The 24,644-nt window shown below is 40.8% G+C and overlaps 1 protein-coding gene and 1 pseudogene across 13 annotated transcripts in view; one reads left to right on the forward strand and one right to left on the reverse strand.

The window, feature by feature from the left end:
• The window catches only part of PPP6R2 (protein phosphatase 6 regulatory subunit 2), a 91,877-nt gene that overhangs the window by 5,625 nt on the left and 61,608 nt on the right, over positions 1–24,644 (forward strand). The gene's annotated exons all lie outside the window — the stretch shown is intronic.
• On the reverse strand, positions 12,028–18,066 carry LOC306660782 (cAMP-regulated phosphoprotein 19-like; annotated as a pseudogene). Its single transcript has one exon. The product of its transcript is annotated as a cAMP-regulated phosphoprotein 19-like (transcript).

Raw genomic sequence — 24,644 nt, forward strand, 5'->3', positions numbered from 1 at the left:
ATGTGGCTCAGTGGTTGGGTGCCCTTGAGTTCAATCCACGTACCAAAAAGAACTTGCTTTTTATTTTATTCATTTGATCTATATCCAAAATATATTTATTGGTACCAAAAAGAACTTGCCAAACAATTTTCCAGCCTGATGCCATTTTACACTCCTACCGGTAATGAATGAGTGTTTGTTTTTTCCACATCTGTACTAGCACTTGGTATTTTCAGGTTTTTTTTTTTTTTTTTTTTTCCCCTGCTGCTGGGGATTAAACACATTCTCAAGCATGCTAGTAAGAACTGCACTACTGAGCTACACCTTCTCAACCTCAGTCCTGTCAGTTTTAGCCTCACAGGTGGTAGTTGTTTCTTACTGTGGTTTTAATTTGCATTTCTCTGATGAATGAGAGTGGTGAACAACTTTTCATGTGCTTAGTGGACGTTTGTATATCTTTTGTGGAGTATCTATCCAATCTTTTACCCATCTTTATTGGATTGTCTGTTTATTGTTCATTTTAAGGAGTTAAAATTTGTTGTGGTTACAAGTCCCTTGTTATGTGTACACATGTATGTATGGATGTACAAACATGGTGAGGGCATCAAATTTTTTTAGATGTTGATAGACCTTTGTTTTATTCATTTATTTATATTTGGTGCTGAGAATCAAACTCAGTGCCTCTGAGTGTGTGCCACGCAAGTGCTTTACCACTGGGCCACAACCCCAGACCTCTCTCTTTCTTTTGTACTGAGGATTGAACCCAGGAGTACTTTCTACTGAGCTACATCCCCAGACCTTTTTTTTTTTTATTTTTTTGAGACAGGGTTTCACTGATTTGCCTAGGGCCTCGCTAAGTTGCTGAGGCAGACTTTAAATTTGTGATCCCTTCTACATCAGCCTCCGGAGCTGCTGATATTACAGGTGTAGGCCACTGTGCTAGCTCCTTTCTCTCAGGGGCACTTTATCACTGAGCTGTGTCCCCAGGGCTTTTTATTTTATTCATTTGATCTATATCCAAAATATATTTATTGGAATGGATTCTATCTTGATTCAGGTTACTTTTCACACTGCTTCCTCCTGTAGGAATATTCTGTAAGCCTTACTTTTCCTCCTGAAGGCTATAGAAGACAGTGGAGCAGCCAACACACAAAACCACTCTTTGTATATGGCTGAAGGTTGTGGTGATTTTATAGCATCTTGGGCATTTCACACCTTTGAAGTGCTGCTTCTTACATTCCTCTTCTCTTCTGGAGAAGGATGAAGGAGATCCTTTGAAAGAGGGGAGAATTTAACCGCTGCTGCCCCTGGTCTGTGCAGCTGGGCTGCCATTTACCTTCTCTCTGCCCTTGTCTATGAGCGCAGTTATTGTCCTAAGCAGTGTGGAGGGTGGCTGAGGACCTCTATGACCAAGATCAGTGTGGGAGAAGCAGGTGTAGAGGAGTGAGAGCTCTGCAGAAACCTGGATCAGAGCCTCCAAGGTATGTTTTCATGGGAGGTCATCATTGCTGGAAAACTTCATTTTTCTTTAGAGACAGGGTTCCTTTTGTTAAGTTGCCAAGACTGACCTGGAACTTAGGATCCTCCTGCCTTAACCGCCTAAGTTACTGTGGTCATAGGTGTGTGCCACCATGCCCAGCACATGTCTAGTTCTTGGGTATTTTTTTTTTTTTTTCCTAGTACTGGGGATTGAACTTAGGGCCTCACACAAGCTAGGCAAGCAGTCTACCACTGAGCTATATCTTTAGCCCTGTCTAGTAATTTGTGTGTGTGTGTGTGTGTGTGTGTGTGTGTGTGTGTGTGTGTGTGTGATTGAACCCAGGGCCTTGTGCATGCAAGGCAAACACTCTACCAACTGAACTATATTCCCAGCCCATGTCTAGTAATTTTTATTGTGTAATGGATATTGTGGATGGTACCTTCTATAGACTCAGGTTTATGTTATTTCCTCTTATAGAGTGTTGAGGTTTGCTGGGTGCAGTGGAATATGACTGTAATACCAGATACTTGGGAGGTTGAGGCAGGAGGATCACAAGTTCCAGGCAGCCTGGGCAACTTAGTAAGACCCTGTCTTAAAATAAAATTAATAAAAAAGGCAAGTAGGTATATAGCTCAGTGGTGGAGCGCATATGTGAGGCCCTCTAGTACTAAACAAAAAAATACAAGTTGAGTTTTGCTGGACCGGTGGCACGTGCTCCCTAGGAGGCCTTGAGTCCAGGAGTCAAGACCAGCTTGGGTAACAGCAAGATCCTATCTCAACATGCATGAGCACACACACACACAAAAAGAGCTTTGAGTTTGTTGATTATCCATGGTGGGGATTGAACCCAGGGCCTGTGTGTGTACTCTACCACTAAGCTACACCCCAGCAAGAGTGTTGAGTTTTGTTAGGGCAGGCTGTTAAATTGCTGGATCATCTTGTGATTGTGCAGCCATTATTCCAGGGTTTGCAAGAGTAGGTGGTTTTGCCCTAAGTTTTAGTTTTAGTTTTAGGTTCTTCCTCCTAAGATGTGGTCCTTCTGGGTTATAATGGAAAGCCTTTCTAATTTGGCAGAACTTGAACTCCAAATGTTGTCTTCGTATTTCAGGACAGCTGCTGAAATGTTTGTCAGCTCTTTTACCTCCTAATGGTTGCTTTCTGCTTCCTCCTTGGAGTCTCATCTACCACATGCAGTTTCTAAGTCAGCAAAGGATCAGAGAAATTTAATGTAGATTTGGGGGCTCCCTTTGTTGTAATTTTTCTCTCAATTTTCAGTCATTCTCCAGCCCTGAACTGAACATTTTCCTCATTTTAGTAAGGCTGCTGATTTTACTTAAGCGCAATTCTCTTGTGTTCTGTGAGAACAGAGATGTGCCCACAGATCAAAGCTGTTCAGTACAGAGCTCCTCTGCTTCATTTTCCTTTCAGTAATTGTGCTTTTCTGGTTTCTACATGTTCCTTGCCTTCAGATAGCTGTGTTTTATATTTTGTGCAGTGTCCACACACACACATCAACATAGAAGAGAAGAGAGATTGGGATTGAGCAGAGTTAGAGCAGAAGATTAGAGACTGACAAAACTGGCTATGGGGCTGAAGGAACATCGGGTATGGTGTCAAAGAAGGCACTACTGGATGTGGTTGGCCACACTTGTGATCCCGGTGACTCAGGAGGTCGATGCAAGTTCAAGGCCACCCTGGGCACCTTAGTGAGACTATGTCTCAAAATAAAAATCAAAAGGGCTGGGGATGTAGCTCAGTGCTGGAAGAAAGAAGAAATAAAATAACTGTGTTACATAACAAACCACCCTGAGGATTAATGGCTTTAAACAAATCCTCTTTTGGTCATGAATCTGGATTGGCAGTTTGGGCTGGACACAGCAGGGGATACGCCTCTGTTCCCCAGGTTGTCCCTTGGTTTACATACAGGAAGGAGCTTCAGCTGGATGGTTAGGCCTCTCTCCAGGACTTTGCCACCCTCAGGGAGGTAGACTGAGCTGTTCACACACGGGTCATGGGATTCCAAGAGTGGAAGTCTTGAGGCCTCTTGAAGCTGAGACTCACTACTGGTGCCTTTTGTGGGTTATGGCAGGTCACAAGGCCGGCCTAGAGTCAAGAGACAAATAACTTCTTTTTTTCTCTCTTGCTCTCTTTTTCTCCATTTTTAGTGATGCATTGTAATTATATTATACATTCTTTGACTTCCTTCCTGAGATGAGGAGCTGTGTTAAATGTGTGTCCATTTTAAATTTGTCACAGTTGTCTTAGGAGAGGGAAACCAGCTTCCTAGTGAGATAAAGCAGGATTGCTAAGCTGCATTAATGTTTCCTTGAGGTTCGTGGTCACTAACGCAAAATGAGTAAAATCCAAGCTAGGTTCACGTGTAGACGCCTTCTCTGACTGACGCTGCTCTCCTCCCTCCCACGCCCGGCACTTGACAGATGACAGTAGCTGCTCACATTTTCTAGGTACTCACTGTTTGCCAGGCGTGAGTGGACTACGTAGACAGATTGTCTCACTTAGTGTTCGGACTGCCCTCTGAGGCATGCGCTGTCACCATCTATGTTGTGCAGTAGAGGAAACAGGCACAGAGCTGAGGACCTGGACTCAGGTGTGACTGATGGCACAGTCCATGTTCTCATTCTCATTCTCCACATGATAGCCAGCATCTGCCTGCGTCAATACATGGGAAACGTTGTCAAAGGAGTTATGAAGGAAATAACAAAGATGGAGGGTGACCTTGCTCTGGTTATGTCATTCTTTATTAAGGTCTCTGCTTTTTTTTTTTTTTTTTGGTGGTACAGGGGTGCTTTACTACTGACCTACACCCCCAGCTCTTTTCGTTTCTAGTTTGAGACAGCATCTTGTCAAGTTGCTAAGGCTGGCCTTGAACTTACCTCCTTCCTTAGCTGGGATTACAGGTGAGCACCACAATGTCTGGCTCAGCCTCCCTCTACTTTCTGCAAATTGTTGTTATAGTAGACAACCTGTGACACTGAGTCATGCTGAAGCTGTAGGAAGGTTTCTACAAAAACCAGTTGTGGTGATCACTTCTCTTTCTTGTGACTGGTGTGCTCCTAAAGCCGGAGCTCCTGGCTCTTTTGTTTCTCTTGTATAGACTTCAACTTTGCCTGTTGCTCATTTCCTCCCTGGTGTTTGCGTTGTCGATGGACCTTTATTTTATTCATTTATTTGTATGTGTTGCTGAGAATTGAACCCAGTGCCTCACACATGCTAGATATGTGCTCTGCCACTAGGCCACAACCCCAGTCCACTCCCTGGTGCTTTTTTATGCTGCTTTCAGTCTGATTGGTAAGACTTTTTATCCAACTTGTCTCCAGCTGTTTTTCCTTAAAGAGTCTTAGCCCAGAGTTCGTCTTGCTCCTGCCATCCCTTGACAAAGGACTCCCACTCTGGTTCTGATGTTTTCAGGAGTGAAGTATTGAGAATGTGTGCAGTGTGAGCCTTCTGTTACATATGGGGTGGTATGATAAGTCTTTGATTCGTCATAGTTGATTCTTTTCTTTCTGGGCCCTGAGGAGTTGTCTGTTGTTGGACACTGTGCTAGGCCACTAACGGCAGTCATGACAGCTATTTGTCATGGAGTCGCACACTTGCCTACATGACATGTACAGCAGACACTTGCCCAAGTTTGCTTGGCAGTGATGGAGCTGGCCCTTATGTTTGGGCCTTTGTGATGAGGGAGCACTGTACCATGGTCAGGCCTGTCTGCCTCCAGGGCTTCTCTGGCAGCTTGACTCCATGACAAAAGAATAGGAGTGAGGACCTTAGCACCAGTGATGAGAGTGTGTCCTCACCATGCTTACCAGCTCTGTTCTGAGAGCTGACACGGTTCTTAGGGATGAGCAGACGGTGGGTTTTCACTTTTCACTTGCATCTTCATTGAATTTAACAGCCAGGGGCATACTCTTATGAAAAACTAGGAGGTATGGAAGGCCTAGCTCAGGCCTGACAGAGCCCTTGCTAGATAGATACCTATGTATCTATCTAGTGGGGCTGTGTAGAAGTCACCTTTCTGAGAATTTGCTGGGGTGAAAATTGATACTGCAGGAGTTTGAAGATCCAGCAGTGTGTGGTCATGAAAGCAAGTATGCTCAGCATAGCACTCAGGCCAGCTGCCAGTGCTGTGTCCTCACTGTATATCCATTGCAGGGCAGATGCTCCATGTACAGTCTTATAGCACCCTCAAGGATCTTGATGGGGTGAGATGGGACCATGAAGCAGGCAGGTGCTATGGACTAAATTGTGTTCCCCCACGAAGTCATATGTTGGAATCCTAACTCCCAATCTAGTCACATTTGGAGGTGGGACTTTAGGTGATTAGGTCAGATAAAGTCACAAGGGTGGGGCCGTCAAGATGTGATTGGTGTGCTTTATGTGAAAAGCCACCAGAGAGCTTGTGTGCTCTCTCCCTGCCTTGAGGACACAGCGAGAAGGCAGCTCCTGCCAACTGTCTGCAAGCCAGGAAGACAGGCCCTGTCAGCAACAGCATTGGCCAGTACCTTGAACTTGGACTTTCAGGCTCCAAAACTATGAGAAATAAATGTCTGTTGTTTAAACAACCTAGCCTATGGTATTTTGTTGTGGCATCCTGAGCTAAGACACCTTATGAAGGTTGCCTGGGAATGACGGGTGGGCAGGAAGGCAGGCTGGCTCCCAGCAGAGCAGTCATGCAGACTGGCCCCTGGCCACTGCTAGTCTGAGTATGCATTTTGCTTATGTTGCATAGTGCTGGCCCACATAGTGTTAAAAAAATAAAAGTTATCGTCATCATTTGAAGATTTGGGGATTTAAAAAACTATATCTGCATTTCTGGCAGACGTATCTCCCTGGCCTGTGTTCTTGCATGCCTGCAGTGCCTGGGGAGGGCCTGTCCCTGCTCCTTAGGTGAGCATGTGCTCTCTTGTGTTCAGTCTTTACACTGTGTGTGTCTTCTTCCCTCCACTAGTGCCCTACCCTGTACTGGCCTTTCGATTTCATCACGGAGAATCAGCAGTCTGGTGGCTGGGCATGTCTCCATTGCCATCGTAGGAAAGGTTTTTATTGCCGAGTGTGGTGCTTTAGGGTGTTCACTTTTGAATGGAGCCAGAGTCCCCCTTTCCTCATCTTATCTTTTTGTCATCTGGAGTTAGGCTAGTCTATGTTCTTCTGGCCCCTGACCCCAGCACACACACACAAGACTTGTTCCCAGACAGATTATCTCCTCCTCTACTGTGCTGCTTGTCCCTTCTTATGGGAATACGCCAGAGTCAGGAACTGACAATCTGTAGGAGGAGGAGCAGAACTAGCTGCCAGCCCCCACTGCTCATCAGCCTGCTCCCTGCTTTTGCCATGGGCCCTGTCTCGGGGAAGTAATCTAGCCTCACAGCATTCACCACCAGCACCTGTTCTGGGACCAGTCTTTACTGTTACTTCAGTTCCCTGTATTTGTTTTATTAGAAAATGTTATTGTCCAGAATTGCAGCTGTGTTTTCATGTATTTATGTATATGTTATTCTCTTACAGAGATTTTTAAAAGATGAATCTTTAACAAAGTAATAAATATAAGGCTTCCAATTTTAAAATCTGCCTTTACATGTAGCTGTCCCCTTCCCCTAGTCCTATTCCATATAAGCAACTACTTTTAAACTCTTCTAGCTACTTGATTCTGTTTATTTATTGGTACTAGAGATTGAACCAAGGGGTGCTCTACCACTGAGCCACATCCCTAGCCCTTTTTATTTCTTATTTTGAGACAGGGTCTCACTGAGTTGCTTAGGGCCTCAACCTCCTGAGTTGCTTGAATTATAGTCATGCGCCATAGTGTCTGGCCTGTGTATTCATTTATTAATTTATCAATTTCGGGGATTGAAACGGGGCCTCATGCATTCTAGGCAAGTGTTCTACTGCTGAGCTACATCCCCAGCTAAAATTTACCACTTTTAACCATTCACTGTGCTTTTGAACATTCATTTCTATCACATCCATCACCACGATCTACCACCTCTCTCCTGTGTATTCTGCTAGTGAGCTTCAGCCCCAGTTCATCATCTTAATGAAACCTACCCATTACATTATAGACTGCCTGTTTCTTCCCCTCCCACTAGCTCCTGGTGACTGCCATTCTACTTTCTGTCTGAGTTTGAGTACTCTAGGTTCCTAATATAGGTGGAAGTGTATAATCAGTGGCTTATTTCATTTAGTATAATGTTCTCAAGGTTCATCCATATTGTATCATGTGTGGGAATTTCCTTCCTTTTTAAGCTTGAATATTCCATTGCACGTCCATACTATTCTGTCTGTACCCTTGTGCTGGGGATGGAACCCAGGGCCTTGAACATGCTAAGCATGTTGTGTATCACTGAGTCATACCCTGAACCCCTGTATGACATTTTGTGTATCCACTCATCTGTCATTGGTCACATGAGTTGTTCCTGCTTTTTGGCTGTTGTCCCCACTGCTGTGGTCTAAGGAAGACACTCTTAACCAGTCATAGAAGCACATGCCTGTAATCCCAGCAGCTTGGGAGGCTGATGCAGGAGGATTGCAAGTTCATCGCCAGCTTCAGCAAGTTAGCAAGCCCCTAAGCAACTCAGGGAGACACTGTCTATAAATAAAATACTAAAAAGGACTGAGATGTGACTCAGTGTTTAAGTGCCCCTGGGTTCAATCCCTGGTACAAAAAAAATAAAATAAAATAAAAATAAAGAAGACACTCTTGGAGCCAGGCTCAGTGGCACATGCCTGTAATCCTAGTGGTTTGGGGGACTGAGGCAGGAAGATTGCAAGTTCAGAGCCAGCCTCAGCAACTTAGCGAGATCCTGCGTCTAAATAAAATATTCAAAAAGGGTTAGGGATGTGGCTTAGTGGTTAAATGCCCCAAGGTTCAATCCCTGGTACAAAAAAAGACACTTTTGGAGACTGTTAAGTAAGAATCAAGGAAGAGCTGGCAGGTGGCAAGGACTGAGACAACCCTGAGTAGATTTATATGAGTAATACTGTAAAACACCCTTGAAAGTCAAACTTTAATAGACATACAAAATTCTTAGGTAGAAAAACGATTATATAAAAATGTCAATTCTTCTAACATTACTTTTTTACATATATCTATATATATATCTAAATGTATATATATACATAAATGTATAAATATATATATATATTTTTTTTTTTTTTTTTTGAGATAGGGTCTTACTAATATACTTGGTCTCGAATGCCTGAGCTTGGGTGATCCTCCTGCCTTAGCCTCCTGCAGGCACACTGCACTGACTTTGAATATGGCCTGCCCTTTCTTTTTTCTCTTCCTTCCTTCCTTTTCCATGTTGAGGATGAACCCAAGGTGCTAAGCAAGGCTCCGCCATTGAGCCACACTGTCAAATCCTTTTTCCACGGTGTTGATTTGTTGGGCAGTTGGGTTATTTGTCTTGTAAACTTTCCCACACTGTGGATTTGTCTAATTGCCTCCTTCTATATCGTTTAACTTGTTTGTCTTTCTCCCGTATTTTCTGAAAAAGACATATTACATCTGACGGTGTGATTAGATTTAAGCACTTTTCTTTCTTTTTTTCTTTTGGTACAGGGAATTGAACCTAGGGGTGCTTTACCACTAAGCCACATCCCCAGCCATTTTAACTTTTTATTTTGAGACAGAGTCTCAAAATGGCTCAGACTGGCCTCCTGAGCTGCTGGAAGTACAGGTGTGTGCCACTGTGCCTGACTTTTCTTTTCTTCCCTTTTTTAAGGTAGGAAAACTGAATAGATGGGGATCTGATGGATTTTGATTTCATATTCATAGGGATCTAGATTTTTTTTAACATTCTCTCTCCATTTGATATAACTTTCATATCTTATGACTTTGTCTCTCAAGAAGTAGGTGTGAGGGCTAGGGAGATAGCTCAGCTGGTAGAGTACAAGGCCCTGAGTTCGATCCCCAGTACCGCAAAAAAAAAAAAAAAAAAAAAAGAAGTAGGTGTGAGGGGCTGGGGATATAGCTCAGTTGGTAGAGTGCTTGCTTCACATGCACAAGGTTGTGGGTTCAATCCCTAGCACCACACACACACACACACACACACACAGAGGGCTGGGGTTGTGGCTCAGTGGCAGAGTGCTCACCTAGCATGCTTGAGGCCCTGGGTTCGATCCTCAGTACCACATTAAAAAAAAAAAAAAAAAATAAAGATATCATGCATCTCCAACTAAAAATATTAAAAAAGAAAGAAAGAAAATAAACTCTGACCTACAGTGGGTTGGCCATCCTTATCTATTTAACCCCTGGGGATGTCTGTGTGGTAATGATTTCTCCTTTCAGATTTTGGATTGGGTCTTTGTCTTATTAGTATGTGGTATTTACTTGGACAGTAAAGCATTTTATTCTACCTGTCCTGTGAAGGAGTTCGTTTTCCTTATTGGGCTTCCAGTTGGGAGAATAGAAAAATCACTTTCCCATGGCTTCTTACCCCACAGATAGATATATTAAACAGAATAGGAAATGTTTAAGGAAAACAAAAACAATCTAGTAGCACTGAGTAGTAGCACCTGGGACAAATTTTTTGGGAAACATCACCTGTGTATTTTCTGGAGCTACGTGTTGTATATCTTGGCCATTTCTGTTTATCACAGACCTTAAGGTAGGTACTTGAAATCATTCTTATTTTATCTTTTGGGTGGTGTTATCAAAGTCTGTTTTCACTCATTTGTGGAAATCCTTATTGGGCGGGGAAGGGAGTAGAAGTGGGGGAGTGAAGGAAGTAGCTAGGTCTACCAGCTATTAAAATATATTTAAAGTCTTCATAATTAAAATTTAGTGTTGTTAGTACTTATCTAGTACAATGTTAAGCGTTACATTTGTGTTCTGCTGGATTTGGCACATCCAATCTGATAGACAATAAAGACACTCTATGCAAGATAGTGTTTATTTTAGAAATAATGCTAAAGCAAATGTGAAAGGAGAGAAAGAAAAGAAAGTACATCACCAGATGGGTGAAACACTAAACTCGAAGTTATATAGCTGGGGTGTCCCGAAGCAGCTTTTCAGGGTCCTGACTGGGAAGTCCTGGGCAGAGGGTTCTCTCCATGGGTAGGACCCCAGCTACATGACTTCAGATGTTGGTGTTTCCCCCCTCTGGTGATGTATTTTCTTCTCTTTTTCTCTGTCCTTTCATGTGTGCTTTTGATCTTGCTTTCATCTTGTTACTAAAATAAACACTATCTTGCATAAAGAGTGTCTTTGTTGTCCATTGGATCTGACCTGCCAAATCCAGCAGCTGCACACAAATGTAATGCTTACACAGTACATCTAGGTAAACTGATGGGACAGATTGGAAAGGTCATTAGCATCCCTAAAATACATATGGAAATTTAGTATATGATAAAAATAAAATTTCAAATAGTGGATGAAAGACAACTGCGGAGCTCTATGGTAGGAGATCACACTATGTGTCAGGATAAATTCCAAGTTAAACATGTTATTGTGAAGATAATGAAGTACTAAAGACAAGGGCAAATTTCCTTATAACTAATAGAGAAAACTTTTCTAACTATGGCTCAGAATTCAGAAGCAGTGAGAGAAAACTGAGAAAATTGATTACAAAACAATAACAAAAAAACTGCATCGCGAAAATTACTATAAGCAAAGTCAAAAGACCATGGCAAACAGAAAAATATGTGGAACTTATAGTAAAAGGGCTTTTATCTTTAACATAGGAGATAGCTCCTTAAAAAGTAGCTGTTTTTAAAGAAAAACAAAATAAACTGATCAACAACAAAGGGCAAAAGAAAGGAATTGTTTATGGAAAAAAAATGGAAATGACTCTTAGTTTATATGCTTGCATTTCTTGTAATAAACAAAACTAATTAAAACTATATTGAACTGTTGTTTTTTACTTACTATGTTGGTGGGGTGACCAACTGCCCTGATTTTTCCAGGACTTTGCTAATTTTAGCACTGAAGTTCTTGTGTTTCAGGAAACCCCTCAGTGTTTGGCAAACTGGGATGGCTATCTGTTGGCCAAAATCCAAGAGTTTAACCATATTCTCTCTTCACAGGCTTGTGGGGAAAGAGTAGCTATCTTCTTGCCAGTAGGAATGCAAAATGGTGCAACTCCTATGGTGGAGGATTTGTTTGTCTTGCAAATATAGACATGCACCTGTCGTTTTTCTCAGAACCCTACTTCTAAGTATCTGTCTCAAAGATTTGCTGGCAAAAATAGGATACAGCTTTTATAAAAGGCTACAGAATTATTAACCAGCAAAATACTAGTAAAAACCCATGCTTTTATGTCTTCACAAGGGAAGTGGGTAAATAAAACCAAGGTCAATGCACACACTGGGTAATAGCAGTGCAAAAGTAATGTGAGCCTTTTTGATAGGGGACAGGAAATTGTTACCACCTTTAAAGGGAGTGTGGGAAGCACTTCTGGGTGCTAGTAAAATTCCCTGGGTTACTTTGTGGGTACTTTTTTTTTTTTTTTTTTTTTTTTTTTTTGGCGGTGCTGGGGATTGAACCCAGGGCCTTGTGCTTGCAAGGCAAGCACTCTACCAACTGAGCTATCTCCCCAGCCCTAGTATATTTTTTAAAGTTAGTGAAAATGTTACTTCAAGAAGAGTAAAGGGGATCTCTGAGAAACGCAAGGTACAGAATGCTGTTTGTGATATGCTGTCTTGTGAAACAAATGTTGGAAACAATATGAAAATGCATGTTTACTAAAAAACTCCAGGCACTGTGGGGCCTGCCTGTAATCCCAGCTACTCAGGAGGCAGGAGAATCATAAATATGAGGTCAGCCTTAGCAACTTAGCAAGACCCTCTCTCAAATAAAAAACAAAAAGAGCTGGGGATGTAGCTCCCTGGTAAAGCACCCCCTGAGTTCAATCCCCAGTGTGGTACGGGGGATGTAGTTACAGGAAGGCTCTGAAATGTCAAACTGCGTTTACATGTGCAAAACTATTGTATTTACAAAAAATGGCATAAAAGTGAACTCAATTGATGCAGATGCATACACCACTCACATCTTCAGCAATGGAAGATATTCTGCACTATAGAACTAAATAAGAATACTAGCTTCAACAGTGACTGTTAAGCACTGAGGTCACCCAGTTTACACCAAAATTGGCAAATGTTGCCCAAGTAAAATCCTGTTGTTAAAGCTGAAGCAGATTTAAGGCCATTCAAGTTCAAGAGCAATTATACAAGTCTTTTAGAGCTCCATCTATTTGTGTTTGAATTATATGACATTTTTTCCAGCTTATGATCTTAAACTTTTGGTTTACAAAATCCAAAAGGAAAATACAGAATAAATCAATACAACAGAAGTTTCATTAAATAAGAGTAATATACAATTAAGATGAAGTGAGGAAGGCCAAAACATTAAAGTTGTAAAATTGGATTGTTACCTGTAGGGAACCAGTCCCATACCAGGAGTTAGGGGGTATATGCAAATATTTTCAAATAGATTCCTTATGTGGTTCTGACATGTCCTTTTCATTAGTGCATTGCTAAATCAATCAGAACCTCTAGGTATATTCCCTTACAGTAGTAGTACACACTGTCACTTCCTGCAAAGCCATCAGCCTGAAATGACTTAGTGAATGAAAGGAAACAAAAAGTGGATAAGTGACATTAAGGAGAAATAATGGGAATTAGAAAATTCACATGGGTCAGCTTGTTAGCAACAAGGGATGGTTTCCTGTTGAGAAAGTTCCTGTGGCGTGGGAATGTGGTCTCCAGTATCCTCTGTCTTACCCGGGGCTGCAGTAGGAAGTTGCTTGTTCTTCATCTTTGCTTTAGCCATGTTGTGGCCCCCCAAATCAAAATAGTTTTGCCCTTTATGCAGTAATTTCCTTTGAAAATCTGAGCTTTCAGACTTTTTTTGTCCCACTGAGGATACCTTCCTTTTAATTTTTCCTCTTCATCTTCTCTGGACTGGTCACTTTATCTTCCATTTCTTCTTGCTCTTCCCCCTGGGGGACTTCTCTGCAGACCTATATAGCGTTTCCTCTAATCCCACTTCTCTGGCTTTGAGACCCTGAAACCTTTTTGAGTGCTGACGTGAGGCTCAAAAAATTTCAGAATTTGGAGCATTTTGGATTTCAGATTTTCAGATTAGGGGTGTTTAACCAGTGAAGTCTATGCAGATGCTAAAAATCTGAAAAATTCTGGTCCCAAGCCTATTTTGGATAAAGAGTACTTAATCTGAATCTGTGCTGAGAGGAAGAGGGAGCAGAGCAGAGTCTACTGGGAGGGACAGCATAAGATTTTGGTGGTCAAATTTCTTTTACAAAATGTGGCTGTGGTTTCTTTATGTTATAATCCATGTTCTCTCATGTCCTCCTGGTATTTCAGTCAGAGGTTTGGAAACTACTTCATATTGTCCCACAGGCACTGAGGCTCTGCTAATATTTTTTTTTTTTTTTTTTTTTTTAATTGGGTCTTGAGCCCAAGGACCCTTAACCACTGAGCCACATCCCCATCCCTTTTTATTTTTCATTTTGAGGCAGGGTCTCACTAAACGACTGAGGCTGGACTTGAATTTATGATACCCCTGCCTCAGCCTTTCAAGTGGCTGGGATTACAGGGGTGTACCACCTTGCCTGACTGCTCATTTTTTAAAAACCTCTGCCATTTAGACATACCCCTGGCCCTTTTTATTTCAAACCCTTTTTATATCTCAGCTTACTAAATTGCCTAGACCGATGTTGAGTTTGTGGTCTTCCTGCCTCAGCCTCCCAAGGCAACCATCATGCCTGGCTTAATATCCATATTTTGATTAAGTATATCTAGTATATATATTTTGATTTCAGCTATTATACTTTTTAGTTCTAGAATAACCTTTTTTTTTTTTTCTTCAGTAGTTTCTATTTCTCTGATGAGATTATCTTTTCACTCATCCTGGCCATCTTTTTCTTTAAGTTCTTGATTTTATAGCTGCTTTAAAATCCATTTCTAAGTCGCATGGGGTGGCACAGATCTGTAATTCCAGTGAATTGGGAGGCTGAAGCAGGAGGATCACAAGACTAAAGCCAGCCTCAGCAATTTAGTGAGACCCTGTCTCAAAATTTAAAAAATAAAAATATAAAAAGGCTTGGAGTGGGCTGGGGATATAGCTCAGTTGGTAGAGTGCTTGCCTTGCATGCACAGGGCCCTGGGTTCAATCCCCAGCACCACACACACACACACACAAAAAAAAAAAAAAAAAAAAAAAAGGCTTGGAGATGTAGCTCAGCAGTAAAGTGACCTTCCTGGTTCAATCCCCAGTACCCTGGGGTGCAGGGGGAGAATCCATTTCGGGATATAACTTAGTGGTAGAGTACTTGCATAGCATGTGTAAGGCTCTGGGTTCCATCCCAGCACTGAAAAAAACAAACAAACAAAAAACCAAACCGGCCAAAATACAAGGTCCATTTCTGTTAATTCTACCGTCCTGAGACATCTTGAGCTCAGTTTCTTAGAGGCACTTTTTGCTGTTGTATTGGGAATGGAACCCGGGGGTGTTCTTCCACTCTACGACACCCCAGCCCTTTGTTTGTTTCTGTTTTTTATTTTGAATCCAAAACTTGCTAAGTTGCCGAGCCTTGATCTTTCAGTCTCCTGTCTCAGCCTCCCCTGTAACTGGAATTATAGTTGTGCAGCACTGCCCCAAGCAGGATCTGGATTTTTGTCTTGAGTTTTGTTCTGGTGAATAAATAAATTATTGGAAGATCTTTTTGGTCCTTTCAGCCTTGGTTTTATTTCTTGTTATGGTGAATCTGTGTTGGCCAACCATATTTGTGTTTTTCCACAATGTCAGAATTTATTGAATAACTACTCCCCAGGCTACACCACTTTTATCAGTAGCAGTTAACTGAATATTTGTGGGTCACCTGGCAATCACAGATTCTTTTATTCCAATCTTAATTTCCGTTATTTATAGCACTTAAGTCACATATCACCCTTCACACAATTACATATACAGGTTACAGAAAGTCTAGGAAAGGGTTAAGGTGGCCACAGGGGTTCAGAAGGCTGAACTGAGAGTAAGGGCAGAGAGCAGATATGGACACAGTCACCATAGGTGGTCAGATAAGCTTAAGAACCAGCCAGAGGATAGCAGTTTTAGTGTTTGTGGTCTCGTGGTCAGGAGAAGCTGCATTCTACTAAAACCTGAGGACAGAGATTTAGAAGTTTGTTCTTGTGATGATTTTCCTGGACAAGGCTTGTGATGAGTGACCAGGTGATGGGGTCAGGGTGCCACCATGTCCAGTCTCAGGGTGCTCCTCCTTTTATGCATCTTAGTGAAGGGAATGCATCATTTGGTGGTCTTCTGTGTTGAGTGACCTCGTGGGCTTGGTTTTCCTATATTAGTTTGATATACCCATGCATCCATGTGCTTCTGATTAGTTCAGTAAATTTATAGGTAATTGTTCTTATTAGCATGATTAACTTGTTTTTCACTTTGTGCCTTATGCTTGTGCTCAACAAGTGGTGGTGGTCACTTGCATAAACAAGGTGTGGAGTCATTCCCCGTCAGCCCTTAAACTCAAATGGAGTAACTTATGGCAAACTACTGCTTTTCAAAATGGGGTAACAGCCTGAGAACTGCTGTCCTATACATCATGGAGAAATTTAGAGCAGAGCATGGCCCAGGGGTCTCTACTGAATGCCTGAGAGTGTTCAATTAGGTTAAAACCCTATCATCTCCTAGAACTGCAGGATCTCTGGCATTTTTTTTTTTTTTTTTTTTTTTTTTTAATATTTTTTGTCAATGGACCTTTATTTTATTTATTTACTTATATGTGGTGCCGAGAATCAAGCCCAGAGCCTCACACATGCCAAGCAAGCGCTCCACCATTAAAGCCCCAGCCCAGCCCTCGCTGGCATCTTTGTTCCCCCTTAGCCCCACACTTCATACAGTGAAGGGTCTGCAGTGCTGGGATGCCTTTTTGTAATTTTGACTTTGAAACTGTGTAAATATTTTACATAAGTAAAAAATAAATAAATAAGAATGAAAAAAGCCAGGTACAGTGGCACATGCTTCCAGCTACTGGGGAGGCTGAGGCAAAAGCATCACAAGTTCAAGGCCAACTTGGGCAATTTAGCAAGATCCTGTCTCAAAATAAAATAAATTTTAAAAGTGCTGGGGAGCTGGGCACAGTGGCTCATGCCTATTATCTCAGCAACTCAGGAAGCTGAGAGAGGAGAGGAGTATCACAAGTTCAAGGCAAGCAAGATTTCTACAAAGTTGTCTCCCTACCCCAACCCTAGATTGCTACATAGAAAACCTGGAAGGCTTTACACTAAAGGGAGTTCAGCCAAGTGCTGATCACAAAAATGTGATTTAAAAAAGATCTAGTTTGTGCTGGGCACAGTGACACATGCCTATAATCTCAGCTACTCCTAGCTACCTGGAGGCTGTCAGAGGGATCACAAATTCAAGGCCAGCCGGGCAGTTTAGGGACACTGTGTCTCAAACATAAAAGGTCTGATGATGTAGCTCAGTGTTGGAGGGCCCTTGGGTTCAGTGCCCAGTACTATCAAGTGGGGTGGGGGGAGGCCCAGTTTGTTATAGGAATGTGTGTAACAAAGAAGGTGCAAGACCTTTATGGAGAAGGTTACAAAAGACACAAAGTAACACATGAGCAAAGAGCAGGAAAGGGGAGATAGAGCCAGGCAAACTGCTGGAAGACTTGACTCGTTTCCCCAAGTTGAATCTCCAACTTTACCGCAGTTCCAATCATGATCCTAACAGTTCCTCCAAGGAATTGGTGGGGCAGAACCTAAAATTCACTTGTAAGAGTAAGGTATGAAGAATAACCAGGATAGTGTGAGAAAGAAAAACAATAAAGGAGGGCTGCCTTAACAGATGTTCAGTTTATTGTAAGGCCAGCTAAGGAAAGGACCCACATGGATGAGATGCTGTGTGATCAGCGTGTAATATGGATCAGTGAGGAGCAAAATGGACTGCAGTGTTGACCTTCCTTTGGGGGAGAAAGTCAGATCTTCATCTCATTCACTAAAACAAGTTTCATTGAATTTAAGATGGAAATGGGGACTAAACCAAACTCAGAAATGGTTGAATGTTTTCTCTCATATGTGGAAGCTAGAGCAAAATAAAGGAAAAGGGGAGGGAGGATAGGATAACATAAAGAACTCATAGCCCAACATAAAGAAGTCTAGTAGTGTAGAGGAAGGAGAAGGGGAGAGGGGAGGGAAAGGGGGATCAGGAACCAAAATGGATTTCCATGCATGTCTGTGTTTGTCTGAATGCACCCAACTACTATGTGTAAATATAAAGCTGTATAAAAAAAAAGGGAAAAATGTAGTAAAAATTAAATTTTAAATAGAAGTACAGAATACCTTTGTCATCTCAAAATAGGAGGAAGAATTTGTGAAAATATGGCAAACTATAAAGGAAAAAGAAATGATAAGTTTATTACATTAAACACTTGTACATTAAAAGATGGATTAAAAGACAAGCCATAGCTAGAATGTAACTTAGTGGGCCCCCCAAAACAACCACCACCACAGTGGTCTAGGGGTATGGGTCAGTGGTAGAGTCCATGCTTAGCATGCCCAGGGCACTGGGTTCATCTCCAACACAAACATGAGCAAAAAAAAAACCCCAAAACCAAAAACAAAACCCATGAGGCACAGTGTGGGAGATAATTACCATGCATGAAATCAACAGAGAACTGATAACTAGACTACATGAAGAACTATTAGGCAGGGAGAGTTTTCCCAGTAGAAAAATGGGCAAAGATACAAGGAATAATTCGTAGAAGAAGCCAGAATGACCAGTAAAATCCTGGAAAATGCTTAGCCTCAATAATAAGGCAGATGCAAGTTAAAACAAGAGTTCCACTTCATACTCATCAAAAGAACACAAATGAAAAAGCCTGACAACACCCAGGATAGGCAGGTTGGAGGAAGGTGAATACTTTATAAGCAGATGAGAGTATAAATTGATTTTATAAGTCACTTAGAGAATAATTGAGTATTATAGATTGAGCATTCCTAATATGAAAACCTGAAGTACAAGATGCTCTAAAATCCAAAACTTTATTTTTAGATGGTGATAGAACTTTATTTTATTCATTTATTTATGTGCTGAGAATTGAACCCAGTGCCTCACATATGCTAGGCAAGTGCTCGACCACTGAGCCACAACCCCAGCCCCAGCTTTGCAAAATAAATAAATAAAAAATAAGGGCTGGAGAGATAGCTCAGTCAGTAGAATGCTTGCCTTGCAAGCACAAGGCCCTGGGTTCAATCCCAGCACCGCAAAAAAAAAAAAAAAAAAAATGAAGTGGAGCTTTAAAAAATGGGAAAGCACAGGTATGTATGCTAAAAAGCACTTCAATGTATATTTAGAACAATATCATTTATAGATACATAGAGAAAATAAAATTATGCAGATTAGTAATCAACTCTGAGGAAGAAGGTGGTAAAATGAATTGCTGGGTTCCTTGATATGTTAGAAATGTTTCATTTTTAAGTCGGACACATATCACCAAATGTTAATATTAAATCTCAGTACATGGATTTTTTTTTTTTTTTTTTTTTTTTGGTACATGGATATTTGTTATGCTTTTCTCAGGAACTTTATATACATTTTTTAAGCTTTCACAACTAAAATAAAAATATAAAAACTAGATTATTGCAATGTGGTAATTCTCGAAAAGAAGCATGAACAGAATTTCATGAGAACTCGGAGGAATGACTAGCCACTGTTAAATCTCAGTCTAAATCGGGCACGGTGGCACACCCCCGTAATCCCAGCAGCTTGGGAGGCCAAGGCAGGGGGATCTCGAGTTCCCAGGTAAGCCTCAGCAATTTAGTGAAGCCCTAAGCAACTCAGTGAAACCTTGCCTCTAAATAAAATATTTTAAAAAGGGCTGGGGATGTGGCTCAGTGGTTAAGTGCCCCTGGGTTCAATCCCCAGTCCAAAAAAATAAGTACATCCTGTCTACTCATGCATCTGTGTCATTGCTGAGTTGATTCTGTTTGCCTTTCTCCTCACTAGGCTTTGTGTTTTCCTGCTCCTGTGTACACCTGGTAAATTTTGATTGGATGCCCAAACATTGTGAATTTTATCTTGGATGTTGGACATTTTCATATTCTTATAAATGTGCTTGACCTTTGTTCTGAGATGAAGCTAAGTTACTTGAAACAATTTCATTCTGGTGGGTCTTACTGTTAAACTTTGTTCATTGGAACAAAAGCAGTGTTTTGTCTAGGGTCAGTTTTGCTCTACCACCAAGGCAAAAGTCTCCTGAGAACTATGTCCAATGTCCTGTGAGTTAGGAGACTGGCAGGAAGAGGAACTGTCCTTGACCTGTAATGGGCTTTGAGGATTGCTCCCTATAGGCTTTTGAGTGATGCTTCCCTGGCTGGGAACCCCCTTCACCATGTGCACTGGTCAGTTCTCAGCGGAAGCTTGCGGGGTTGCCGCCTCTGCAGAGCTTCCGCTTCTCTGCATCTCTGCCCCTCCAGTGCTCTGCATGTGGACTCTAGTCACCTTGGGCCTCCTCTGCCCAGATCTGTTTTTCAACTCAGGTGACACAGGGCTGCTTCTCCAGGTATGGCTGAGACTCTTTCTGGCACAGAGCTGGACGACAGGACTCTTCTTAATTGTTTACTTTCTTTGAGGGATCACTGTCCTTCATTGTCTGATGTCCAGTATCTTGAAAACCATTTCTTTATGTATTCTATCCTTTTTCTGTTTTTCAGTTGTTGCAGATAGGAAGATAAATCTGTTTCCTGTTATTCCATTTTGGCCAGAAGCAAATGTATCAAAACCAGAGGTTTTGAATGAAGTTACAGGTGTCTAGAAATATCCACTGGTGGTGGTAGGGAGCTGAGGGTATAGCTCAGTGGTAGAGCCCTTGCCTACCAGGCATAGGGTTGAGATTCCTTTCCTAGTACTACAAAACAAAAACAAATAAACAAACAAAAAAGAAAAAGAAAAATCCTTGGGACTTAGGAAAGTGCTGACCCCCTTTCCAGGTGGCATGCCTCTGTGGGAGATCAGGGGTGACTTTGTCCCAAGTAGGGATCAAAGAAATAGTCATGTTGAGGAAGGAGAGAGGGATAGGGCTTGGGAGAAAAGCTCCCTAGAATAATCCAGGGCTGCAGAATGAGATCTGGAGGTCATGACCAGAAGAAAGGGATGGTAGAGCTCCCAGTGAGGACAGTCTGGGTGGGGAGGAGGCTGCAGTGGGAGTCTGGAGAGGGCTGTGTGACCAGGGCACCACCAGTAGCCGCCAGCTGCTCTTCCCCAGGGCTGCTCATCTCTCAAGCTGTGCCGTTCAGGGACACAGGTACCTATTCTTCCTCCAGCTTGCACTGAGCAGAATTTATCAAGATGTATCTTATGTTCCTAGATGCTGAGGACATAAAAAATACCCCCAAAATTATATATATATATGTTTGATATTTGAACCATTGGTTCAAAATCAAAATAAACAGACCTGAAGTCAATATTGTAGAAACATTTCCTTATTTTAAAAACTGTATATAGTGCTGAAAAGTTAACTGAGTTATTTAGCTTAGTAATTTCAATTATAAAATGCTAGGTATAAAATATACCTGTTTCAGAAGATGATAATACTAACACACCTGGGTTATTGGCACAACTTTGAATATCTCTTGTTTGCTTTTTATATGAAATTTAAAAATACACAAAAATAGGGAAGCACTGTAATTAGTACCCATGTACTCTTCCTCCAGTTTTAACAGTGCTTTTTCTTTCTTTCTGTCCTCTTTCATATTTTTTTAGTTCTTGTTTTTAAAAACAAATTCCAGAAATAATGTTGTCTTATCATGAATACTTCTCTCTAGTAGATAAGGAAAATTTTATCTTTGAAAATAAAGCTACCATGTTTTTTTTTTAATTAGAGAACATAATAATTCCTTAATTTCATCTAGTATCTGTCCATATTCATATTTTCCCAATGACTTAAATAATTTTTCCAGATGACTTTTTTTTTTTTATACCAGGGATTGAACCCAGTGGTATTTAATCACTGAGTCACAACCCCAGCCCTTCAGATTTTATTTAGAGACAGGATCTCTTTAAGTTGCTTAGGGCTTCACTAAGTTGCTGAGACTGGCTTTGAATTTGTGATCCTCAGCTTCAGCCTCAGCCTCAGCCTCCCGAACCACTGGGATTATAGGTGTGTGCCACCACCCCTGGCCCATCATGACATTTTCTGATAATTTGAATACTAACTAAAATATTGATTTTTGTTTTCCTTGTCCTTTTGCTTACTATTTTGGTAAGTTACTTTACAAAGGAAGAACTTAAAATAAGTATTTTTTCCTTCTTATGTTTCATGTAAAGAGATTAAAAATCTTTCATTGAATGGAAAAAATTTTCTTAAAGTTGTATATACTCCAAGAAAAAAAACAAATGTTTTTCTGTTTTGCCTGAATACAAGATTTAAACAAAGAAGTTTTCATAGAAGGTAAAGCAATTTTACTTTTCAGTTGGACTCAGCTTTATTGTATAATTTGCACAAATATATTGCAGAGATGGAAGTTCAAAAAATGAGTAACAGCAGAACATTTAGTTTTGAAGGTGTGCTGTGGTCCTTGGGGTTTTTGTTTTGTTTTGTTTTGTTTTTCTCCTTTATCCTCTCGTGACTTTTTTGAGATGTTCTCTTTCTCTCTGGGCAAGTTACTGGGTTTCTCCAAGCCAAAACATAATCTGTAAAAAAAAAAAAAAATGGGGACGGGGTTGGGCGCAGTGGCACATGCTTGTAGTTCCAGCTATTTGGGAGGCTGAGGCAGGAAGATCATGAGTTCAAAGCCAGCCTCAGTAATTCAGTGATGCCCTAAGCAACTTAGTCAGACCGTGTCTCCAAAAAAATATAAAAAAGGAGTAGGGCTGGGGATGTGGCTCAGTGGTTAAGCTCCCCTGGGCTCAGTCCCCAGTTCCTAAACAAAACAAAACAGGGGCTGTCCAGTGTAGTAATGTGTATGTTCTGTCATCGTGGAGGACATACTGGATAGGGAAGTACCCTGTCACCATTCCTTTTAGAGTGTATTCTCCATGTAGGGTGAAAGGTGTAAAGAGAGGGCAGGACTTCCACTCCCAGCAGTGTTAGGTGCTCTTTTTCTTTGTCTATTTGACTTTTCTCTGTGGTGCTGGGAATGGAGTCCAGGCCTCAAGTATGCTAATCAAGTGTTCTGCTACCAAGATGCATACCCTTATTAGATGCTCTTAAAAGTTTCTCCCATTACAACCCAATTAGATGCTGAATAGATTACAATAAATATAATTTTTTGTGAGCATTTCAGTGCATTAAAAATTAAAATGAGAAGACATAGTGGCTCATGCCCATAATCCCTGCAATTTGTTAGGCTGAGGCAGGAGGGTTTCAAGTTTGAGGCCAACCTCAGTAACTAAGCAAGGCCCTAAGCAACTCAGCCAGACCTCACCTCAGAATAAAAAGGGATGGGGATGTTGCTTAGTGGTTAAGCATTCCTAGGTTCAGTCCCCAGTACTAAATAAATGAATGAATGAATGAATAAATATTAAGACAAATCTTTAAAGAGCAAAAGAGAAAAGAGAAACAGAAACCATAAGCATTATGATAGTTTTCTTTTGCTCCTTGCTGAAGGAAGAAAGTATGCTCAGTGTAGTTCCTCAGAATTAGTATAGATTAAATTTAAGCAAACTTGAACTTACAGTCAACATACATGCACATTCTTTCTCTTTCCTTCTCTCTTTCTCTCTCTGCCTCCACTCACATCTTTATGAGGAAGAGAGCATAATTAGATGTCCCAAGGCCTACAGATACTGAATAATCAGATGCAGTGTAAATAATAATAATGTATGAAATGTTTGAAGAGATGCAAACTGGAATAAAAATCAGTAACAAAAAGCAAAGTATTGAGCTGAGGTTGTGGCTCTGTGGTAGAGCACTTATCTAGCATGTGTGAGGCACTGGGTTCAATCCTCAGCACCACATAAAAATAAATAAATAAAATAAAGGCATTGTGTCCATCTGCAGCTAAAAATATATATAGTTTTTTTTTTTTAAAGCAAAGTATGGAATGACCCAATCAGAACTTCCAGAAGAGTAAAAATTAAAGACAAGAATGTAAATTAAACAGATTAAACAGGGATGAAGATTGAATTAGTAAATGGAACATGTACTGAAAAAATTATCCAGAGGGCAGTGCTGAGAAATGGGAGGTGAAAAGTGATACTGAAAGGAAGTAGAAATTAGAATAAAAAGATGTAGCTGGTACACATCTGCAGTCCCAGTGACTTGGGAGGCTGAGGCAAGAAGATCATGAGTTCGAGGCCAGTCTTAGCAATTTAGCAAGCAACTTAGACCCTGTCTCAAAATAAAAAATAAAAAGGGCTGGTAATGTAGTTTAATCCCCAGTACAAAAAGAAGAAGAAGAAGAAGAAAGATAGATATTGTAAAGTGAAGTTGGAATTCAGAGTAAAAACATGGAGAAAATGGAGGAGAGGCATATTTAAGTGTTAATAACTTCAAACTTAAAAAAAAAAAAAAAAAAAAAAAGAATAGGGGCTGGTATTGTGGCTTAGTGGTAGAGCGCTTGCCCAGCATGTGTGAGGCACTGGATTTGATTCTCAGTACCACAAATAAATCAATAAATAAAATAAAGGTCTATCAACAACTAATAAAAATATTCTTTATGGGGGGAAGGGAAAAAATAACAGAATGAATCAAACAACATTACCCTATGTAAATTTATGATTACACAAATGGTATGCCTTTACGCCATGTACAAACAGAGAAATAACATGTATCCCATTTGTTTACAATAAAATTAAAAAAAAAAATAAAAATATTCTTTAAAAAAACTAATAAAAGATACACATTCATAGATTTAGGAAGCATGATGTGTTTCAAGTAATACAAAAAACCAAAACAGCAAACCTCGTACCCATACATTGAAATTATATGACACCAAAGACAAAAAAGATTAAGCTAGAGGTAGAAGTTAGATGACCTAAAAAGGAACACCACCTAGGTTGACAACAATACCAGTGTGAATGGAGGCTATGAGAGAGTAGTATAACTCCTGAAACTGATGAGGGAATAACAGTTTCAATATAGAATTACATTATCAGGTAAATTTTGTAAGAAAAACATTTTTTTTTAATTAGGCTGCCTTCTGCTCACCTACCTCCCAGCCTATGGAAAACAATTTAAATTATTGGATTAAAAAAATT

This window comes from Sciurus vulgaris (genome assembly GCF_902686455.1).
Source record: "Sciurus vulgaris genome assembly, chromosome: 5".
Classification (NCBI taxonomy): Eukaryota; Metazoa; Chordata; class Mammalia; order Rodentia; family Sciuridae; genus Sciurus; species Sciurus vulgaris.